The following is a 9,973-nucleotide window of genomic DNA, read 5'->3' as shown; positions in this document are numbered from 1 at the left end:
TGCTAATGTTGACCAAAGATTATTCTCAGTTCATATGTGTGCGTGAGGGGTATGCAATGTTAAGAGACTGGCCAACAGCAGTATTCAGACATGGGCATTTGCTTGATATGACAAAATATTGTAAAAAGTTTATATACACTGCTCAAAAAAATTAAAGGAACACTTTGAAAATACATCATATTTCAGGTTCACCCTGAGCGTCTGTCACATGCGCTCAGGGTGAACCTGCTCTCATCTGTGAAAAGCACAGGGCACCAGTGGTGGACTTGCAAATTCCTGTGTTCTATGGCAAATGCCAGCCGAGCTCCACGGTGCCAGTCAGCGAGCACAGGGCCCACTAGAGGATGTTGGGCCCTCAGACCACTCTCATTACATCTCTTTCTGATTGTTTGATCAGAGACATTCACACCAGTGGTCTGCTGGAGGTCATTTTGTAGAGCTATTGCAGTGCTCATCCTGTTCCTCCTTGCACAAAGGAGCAGATACCTGTCCTGCTGATCGGTTGAGGCCCTTCGACAGTCCTGTCAGGCTCTCCCAGACTAACTGCCTGTCTCCTGGAATCTCCTCCATGCGCTTGAGAATGTGCTGGGAGACACAGCAAACCTTCTGGTAATGGCACGCATTGATGTGCCATCCTGGAGGAGTTGGACGGTCTGTGGAACCTCTGTAGGGCACAGGTATTGCCTCATGCTACCAGAAGTGACACTTACCCTAGCCAAACACAAGACTAGTGAAAAACAGTCAGAAAAGATTAGGAAGGAAAAAAATGTCAGTGGCCTTCACTCATTCCTGTTTTGGGGGTTGTCTCATTGTTACCTCTCTAGTGCATCTGTTGTTAATTTTATGAACACCAAAGCAGCTGAAACTGACGAAAAAGTCCCTCAGTTACTTACTTGACCAGATCAGTATCCCACATGTTTCACTGATTTGATGCAATACTTAGATTAAAAAGTGTTCCTTTAATTTTTTTGAGCAGTGTTCATACAATCATGGAAAAATATTAGATCACCTTTGTTTTCTTCAATTTCTTGTTCATTGTAATGCCTGGTACAACTAAAGCCACATTTGTTTGGACAAATGTAATGATAACAACAAAAATATCTCAAAAGAGTTTAATTTAAGAGCAGATATCTAGCTATTTTCCATGGTTTTCTTAATAATAACCAAAACGACTGCACCACAAGCTGTGATTGTGGTGATAGATTCTTACATCAAGAGCTATGGCATTGTACTGCCAAAAACAATGCTTGTCGGCATTCCATATTTTCTTTTCTGTCTGTTTTAGTCACATGAGCCACACAGGAGTTAGTACTTGATTGCATAACCATTGCTTCTGATGACTGCTGCCATGCACCTTGGCATGCTCTCCACCAGCTTCTGACATTGTTCTGCTGTCACAGCAGCCCATTCCTGTTGCACAAATTCAAACAAATTTGCTTTGTTTTTGGGCTTGTGGTTCTCTATCTTACATTTCATGATTTTCCACAGGTTTTCAATTGGATTTAGATCTGTTGACTGAGCAGGCCAACGCATGGTTCAAGTGTTGTGGTTCTCCATCCAGACTTTAACTGACCTTGCCATACAGCAAGGGGCATTGTCTTGTTGGAAAATCCAGTCATTGCTTGCTGTTTCCTAATTTTGTTCAGTAGTGTATAATTTGTGTTTAGTGTTTTTAAAACATCTTCATTGGTAATTCTTCATTGGAGGCAAGGAAGAATTTTCCAGCTGATGGATGAAGACTGATTTCAAGAGTAGCCCTGTACATGATCTGGTTCATTTATGCGCCACACAATTGCATTGTACCTGTTCTACCCAAACTGAAATAACCCCAGATGGCCACTGATCCACCTCGATGTTTTACTGTAGGGGCAAGACAGTCTGGTTTGTAGGCTTCTCCAGGCTTCCTTCTAACCAGTAAGTTGGCTGGGGTGGGCATCAATTGAAAACTGGATTCATCCCTGAAGAGAACCTTAGTCCAATCAAAAACAGTCCAATCCTTATGATCCCCAGCAAAGAGTACCCGGACTTTCCTCTGTCTTTTGTTGATGGAGGGCTACTTCTGTGCCGTGTGTGACTTCAGACCAGCTTCAAGAAGTCGGTTTCTGACCGTCCTTGCCGAACAAGTCACATTTTTTGACAGTGACCACTTTAAGGTCTCTGGAAGTCTAATGACAATTTCTGACACAGAAACGGATGAATGCACGGTCACCCCATCAGGCAGAAAGATGTTTCCTGCTGTGACCAGGTAAGAATTTGGAAGCACCATATTTGGCTTGTTTGTTCTCGGTGTAATGAATGGCTGTCTTCGAGATCTTCATTTTTTTCAGTACCTGTCTCTCACTTGTGTATATTTCCAACAGTGCCAAGATGGCTGCCTTTGTGGCTTCGCATATTTTTTTTTTGTTTGTTTTCGGCTTCATGTGAGAGTTGACAACTTCTGAGTTGTGGTTCGGCTTGAATGTAAGCAGAAAACCACTGTCGGCCTTTGCATGTGCAGTGCTGCTTATAACATGAAATGACCTCCCAGATAGCAAAATATGGGTGATTCAATGTTGAATCTATGTTGAGACCTAAAGTAGAAATTATACAGAAAGTGCAAGGTTGATGAAATGTTGAGTCAACGTTTGCTTTTCAACCATAAATCACACTTTACCTAGATAGCAAAAGATGTTAAATCAATGTTGAATTAGGGTTAGGAAGGTTGAATTTTGGTTCCAGTTGAAGATTGATGGTTGGATCAACGTTGATTCAACAACATTTTGTCAACAATGAAGTTTGTGTTTAAAAGATGCCATTGAATCTACATTGTATTTTGGTTTAATTAAAATGTTTGACAGGTCAATGTTTAATTTAAGTTGAATCTATGTTTGCAAACATGTAATCTATGTAAGCAAATGTTGACTCAACATTTTATCAACCTTGCGCTTTCCGTATAATTTCTACTTTAGGTCTCAACATAGATTGAACATTGATTCACCCATATTTTGCTATCTGGGCTCTTATATATCCTGGGAATACAATTAAGCTTAAACATGTCAAATAGGACAATAAGTATTATGTAATCAGCTGCATTTTTTGTTGTGTTCATTGTATTCTTCAGGTTATATACCTTTAGTGGTACCAGGCATTGAAATGAACAAGAAATTGAAGAAAACAAGAGTGATCTAATAATTTCTTCCATTACTGTATATATATATATATATATATATATATATATATATATATATATATATATGTACATGAAGATGATGATGATGATAATGATGCAACAGGACATCCTCAGAGGCCCTGTGTCCATGTCCCACCGGGTCAGAGGAGTCTTAGCAGCATCAAGGGGACCAACACAACATTAAGCAAGTGGTCATAACATGCCTGGTCAGTGTATATGTGTGTTTACTGAAGGGGTGAAAAGTGTTATGATTTTGGTGATGTTTTGCAAAGAAATCTGTTCATGGGACTAGATTTGTTGAAGGCATTCCTCTTGTATTTTTTCTGTCGTTTCTTGCAGTAACCTGACTGACTGGACAAACAGCAGAAAGATGCTGTGTCTGGAGGCTAGAAGCCTGTACTGTGAAAGAGTGAAACACTGAAAAAAAAATCATGAAAAAAGCAATTTATAATAGTTGCCTCATGCGAGCACACCCTATAAAAGAACAAACGAACAAAATGTCTATTGAACTGTATATTCTGTGAATAAAGTCATTTGTTATCTAACAGAAACCAAAAAACACAGTATAAAAAAGAAAAATTTCACCACTTCTAATGAATGAACAAGAACACTGTGTTGTACATTTCTGATTACTTCCCCCTCGGTTTACTGTTCTGGCTTTGCTCTGTTTTCTGCAGATTTTTTCAATCTATATTTAAACCGAGTGGGCCAGGTTTAAGAGCCTATTTGTTTGTTGTTGGGATTTTTTTTTAAAGGAGCAAAAACCAACATTTGTTGATAGGTGTTCTTCTTTCTTTTGAATTAATGTCACAGTATTCATTCCAATTCAATAAAAAGCCATATGTTTGCAAGACGCATTTTATTTCTCTATCCTGATATACCTCTATCCCTATATATAAACTATATTGCTAAAAATATTCGCTCACCTGCCTTGACTCACATATGAATATAAGTGACATCCCATTCCTAATCCATAGGGTTCAATATGATGTCGGTCCACCCCTTGCAGCTATAACAGCTTCAACTCTTCTGGGAAGGCTGTCCACAAGGTTTAGGAGTGTGTTTATGGGAATTTTTGATCATTCATCCAGAAGTGCATTTGTGAGGTCACACACTGATGTTGGACAAGAAGGCCTGGCTCTCAGTCTCCACTCTAATTCATCCCAAAGGTGTTCTATCGGGTTGAGGTCAGGACTCTGTGCAGGCCAGTCAAGCTCATCCACACCACACTCTGTCATCCATGTCTTTATGAACCTTGCTTTGTGCACTGGTGCACTGTCATGTTGGAAGAGGAAGGGGCCAGCTCCAAACTGTTACCACAAAGTTGGGAGCATGGAATTGTCCAAAATGTCCTAGTATGCTGAAGCATTCAGAGTTCTTTTCACTCAAACTAAGGAACCAAGCCCAGCTCCTGAAAAACAACCCCACACCATAATCCCCCCTCCACCAAACTTTACACTTGGCACAATGCAGTCCGACAAGTATCGTTCTCCTGGCAACCACCAAACCCAGACTGGTCCATCAGATTGCCAGATCTCCACTGCCAGATTGGTCACTCCAGAAAAGGTGTCTCCACTGCTCTAGAGTCCAGTGGTGGCGTGCTTTACACCACTGCATCCCACGTTTTGCATTACACTTAGTGATGTATGGCTTGGATGCAGCTGCTCGACCATGGAAATCCATTCCATCAAGCTCACTGCGCACTGCTCTTGAGCTAATCTGAAGGCCACATGAACATGAAGTTTGAAGGTCTGTAGCGATTGACTCTGCAGAAACTCGGCGACTTCTTCGCACTATGTGCCTCAGCATCCACTGACCCTGCTCCGTCGGTTTACGTGGCCTACCACTTCGTGGCTGAGGTGCTGTCATTCCCACACACTTCCATTTTCTCATAATACAACTGACAGCTGACTGTGGAATATTTAGGAGCAAGGAAATGTCATGACTGTATTTGTTGGACAGGTGGCATCCTATCACAGTTCCACACTGGAATTTACTGAGCTCCTGAGAGTGACCCATTCTTTCACAAATGTTTGTAAAAGCAGTCTGCATGCCTAGGTGCTTAATTTTATACACTTTATCGCCACGGAAGTGATTTGAACACCTGATTCTGATTATTTGGATGGGTGAGCAAATACTTTTGGCAATATAGTGAGTGAGAGTGTGTGTGTGTGTGTGTGTGTGTGTGTGTGTGTGTGTGTGTGTGTGTGTGTACATTCATTCTCTATACACCGCTTTATATTCACTAGGGTCGCAGGGGGTGCTGAAGCCTATCCCAGCTGACTCGGGCGAAGACAGGGGACCCTGGACAGGTCGCCAGTCTGTCGCAGGGCTACATATACAGACAAACAATCACACTCACATTCACACCTATGCGCAATTTAGAATAGTCAATTAACCTCAGCATACTTTTGGACTGTGGGAGGAATGCCGGAGTACCCAGAGATAACCCATGCATGTGCAGGGAGAACATGCAAACTCCATGCAGAAAGATCCCAGGCCGGGACATGAACCGGGGATCTTCTTGCTACAAGGCGAAAGTGCTAACCACTATAGCACTATAATCTATATATACACTGCTCAAAAAAATTAAAGCAACACTTTGAAAATACATCATATTTCAATATGGGAAAAAACAAACTGGATATTAGCATTGATATGGACTTGATAATGTGTTAGGAATGAAAAGTGCCACATTGTTTGATGGGAATGAAAATTATCAACCCCACAGGAGGGCTAAATTCAAGACACCCCAAAATCAAAGTGAAAAACTGATGTGGCAGGCTAGTCCATCTTGGTGAAATTCCTTGGCAGAAACTCAAAATGGTATTCAGTAGTTTGTATGGCCTCCATGTGCTTGTATGCATGACTGACGATGCCGGGACAAGCTCTGAATGAGACGACAGATGGTGTCCTGGGGTATCTCCTCCTAGAACTGGACCAGGGCATCACTGAGCTCCTGGACAGTCTGAGGAGCAACCTGATGGTGTTGGATGGAACAAAACATAATGTTCCAAAGGTGTTCTATTGGATTCAGGTCAGGTGAGCATGGGGGCCAGCTAATGGTATCAGTTCCTTCATCCTCCAGAAACTGCATGAGTTCTCTTACCACATAAGACTGGGCATTGTCGTGCACCAGAAGGAATCCAGGATCACTGCACTAATGTAGGGTCTGACAGTGGGTCAAAGGATTTCATCCTGCCCGGTCTCACGGGGATTCGTGAAACTGTCACGTCAGTTTTTGTTTCGGTTTCACCAACACGATGTCGTCATGTTTTTCGTGCCGCTCACCACGAGTGAAACCCGCTGTGGTAATCACATCTGAAAGTGGTTTATACCGGCGGATTCATGATGATCTAAGCTGTCCATCGGCGTTTGCGGCCGCCAGACATCCGGCCGCTGTTGCGGCCGGATGTACGGCGGCCGCTATGGCGACCGCTACGGCGGCCGCTATGGCGGCCGCCACTGCGAAACGCCGCAGTGGAAACGAATCGAAACGCCGATGGACAGCTTAGATCGTCATGAATCCGCTGGTATAAACCACTTTCAGATGTGATTACCACAGCGGGTTTCGCTCGTGGTGAGCGGCACGAAAAACATGACGACATCGTGTTGGTGCGCACGAAACCGAAACAAAAACTGACGTGACAGTTTCACGAATCCCCGTGAGACCGTGTTGCAATAGCAGTCAGAATGCCATTGTCCAGCCTGTAGAGGTCTGTGCATCCCTCCATGGAAATGCCTCCCCACACCATCACTGACCCACCACCAAACCGGTCATGCTGAACAATGTTACAGGCAGCATAACATTCTCCACGGTTTCTCCAGACCCTTTCATGCCTGTCACATGCGCTCAGGGTGAACCTGCACTCATCTGTGAAAAGCACAGGGCACCAGTGGTGGACTTGCAAATTCCTGTGTTCTATGGCAAATGCCAGCCGAGCTCCACAGTGCCAATCAGCGAGCACAGGGCCCACTAGAGGATGCTGGGCCCTCAGACCACTCTCATTACATCTCTTTCTGATTGTTTGATCAGAGACATTCACACCATTGGTCTGCTGGAGGTCTTTTGTAGAGCTATTGCAGTGCTCATCCTGTTCCTCCTTGCACAAAGGAGCAGATACCTGTCCTGCTGATCGGATGAGGACCTTCGACAGCCCTGTCAAGCTCTCCCAGACTAACTGCCTGTCTCCTGGAATCTCCTCCATGCGCTTGAGAATGTGCTGGGAGACACAGCAAACCTTCTGGTAATGGCACGCAGTGATGTGCCATCTTGGAGGAATTGGATGGTCTGTGGAACCTCTGTAGGGTACAGGTATAGCCTCATGCTACCAGAAGTGACACTTACCCTAGCCCAGGGGTCGGCAACCTTTAACACTCAAAGAGCCATTTCGATCCGTTTCCCACAGAAAAGAAAACACCGGGAGCTGCAAAATCCTTTTGGCATTTAAAATGAAGACAACACTGCATATATCGCTTTTTTACCTCTATGCTCTTGTTAATCAGTCGTGATTAATTCATTACAAAGCCTCTAATTAGATTAATTTTTTAAATTGTGTCCTTCCACTAATATTTATCTTACCTGCTTAATGTAATTTTTTCTCTTGGACCTCATATGTTACGTAATGTTAGCTGGAAATCAATATTTTGCAAATGTCTATTTAACTTGTAAAATCTATTTATCTATTTCTTTTCTCCGGTAAGTCGCTGTCCTATTTTCCAAGACGACACTCCTCTGACTCTCTGACCTGCTGCCGTGTTCTTGCGAGTAACCTGTATTACCCTATCATGAGTACTTTTGACTCAAAGACAAGACGTGTCTTTCTTGGAGTGGAGCTTTAATATACAGGCTTGCCATTCTTGAGTACAAAACGATGTGAAACTACAGGTGTTGCTTCTCCATCTCCTCTGCATCAACCTTGCACTCTCATGTCCCAGCCAGGGGAAAACCCCAGCAGCACATCCGGTGGAGTGACACGTCAAAATAAGAGTGGTAATTTCACAATAAAACTCTCTATATTAAAATGCATTGAAACACGCCTGAAAGGCAGAACAATTTATTTTCCAAAGTTACAAGGAGCCACAACAGAGGGCTGAAAGAGCCGCATGCGGCTTCGGAGCCACGGGTTGCCGACCCCTGCCCTAGCCAAATGCAAAACTAGTGAAAAACATTCAGAAAAGATTAGGAAGGGAAAAAAATGTCAGTGGCCTTCACCTGTAAACTCATTCCTGTTTTGGGGCTTGTCTCATTGTTACCCCTCTAGTGTATCTGTTGTTAATTTTATGAACACCAAAGCAGCTGAAACTGACTAAAAAGCCCCTCAGTTACTTACTTGACCAGATCAGTATCCCAGTTTCACTGATTTGATGCAATACTTAGATTAAAAAGTGTTCCTTTGATATTTTTGAGCAGTATATGTATATATATGACCTGTCCAGGGTGTCCCCTGCCTTCGCCCGAGTCAGCTGGGATAGGCTCCAGCGTCCCCCGCGACCCTAATGAGGATAAAGCGGTGTATAGAGGATGGATGGATGGATGTATATATATATATATATATATATATATATATATATACACATATATATATATAAATGCCCTGCTATTTTATGCAAAGTGTACACACACATGCGCTTAGATTTTTTTCTTTTGTCATCATGAAATGAATAAGACAGAAAATACTGGTCACATTCAGCAGTGACTACAATTTGCAAAATGGCAGAATCTAAACTACTCCCCATAAAACTCATGCAGTTATTCAACAGGTAAATTAATTGCCGTAATAATGCTATGCAATGTTAAAGGGCATAGATGGAAATGGACGACGGACAGTGGAAGTATTGTTGGGTCCGTATTAAAAAAGCGAGGTGGACAAATCTGTTATGCAAGATGCCAAAGTATTGCAGTATTACAGAGTGCTGAAAGCCTTGCATAACTCAACAATTCAACCCCCCTATCACATTTACTGTACATTAGTGAGCTTGCAGAGCTGTTCCTCATCACTTAAGAGCTGAAAATCCCAGTTCTGACAAGTGGCCCCCATCCTTTCTCTCTGGCACGTTGCAGAAATCTAGTACCACTCAGAGAGGGCAAAATGAGTTATTTTAGCCCCTCCTGTGTGGTGTATGTAGGCGACAATATTCAGTAGAGAACCTGGTTGATCTGTAGAGGTGGAGCACTTGCTCTGCTTCCTCCACAGAGCTGTATTTGTATCTGGAATAGCAAGCATCTTTCTGGCTATTTTTATGACGCAGTGGACCACTTTCAGAAACTGTTTAGTGGTAAATATGGAACAGATACAGGAAAGTAACAAGCCTCTTCTGAAACCAATGACTTAAATAAACCTCCTGAGTTCAGGACAGGTTGATTTTCAACACAGCCAAAAGATGTGTTTACACCCCCATTTCATAAGACAAATTAAAGACATACTGATGTCGGACTCTGTCCTGTGTTGATGGGTTTTTTTACCCTTTCACCCTCCTAAATGTGTTTTCAGGGTGAATGTGATGAATTAGACTTACAAATAACGTCAATACAGCAACACAAATGGCCCTAGCATGCCCAGGTTAGTCAGACTATACCAGACAATACCTAAATCTCATAAATGTAAACATTTGAGCACTTTCACATTGTTTTCTTGTCTTCTATCACTCCCCTTATATCTCTGCTGCTTAATGGGAGAACTGAGCTGCTGCTTACCCTGCCAGTGTTTTGAATCATGGCCTGAATGGTGTCAGAGCTGTTCTCAAACATATTTAGAGGAGCTCATTGGTGAGTCTGGAACAATATTTAGTTTTGATTATGTT

Source organism: Acanthochromis polyacanthus, chromosome 2 (genome assembly GCF_021347895.1).
Source record: "Acanthochromis polyacanthus isolate Apoly-LR-REF ecotype Palm Island chromosome 2, KAUST_Apoly_ChrSc, whole genome shotgun sequence".
NCBI classification, from domain to species: domain Eukaryota; kingdom Metazoa; phylum Chordata; class Actinopteri; family Pomacentridae; genus Acanthochromis; species Acanthochromis polyacanthus.
The sequence above is the reverse complement of the archived record's forward strand: the minus strand, read 5'-3'. Positions refer to the sequence as shown.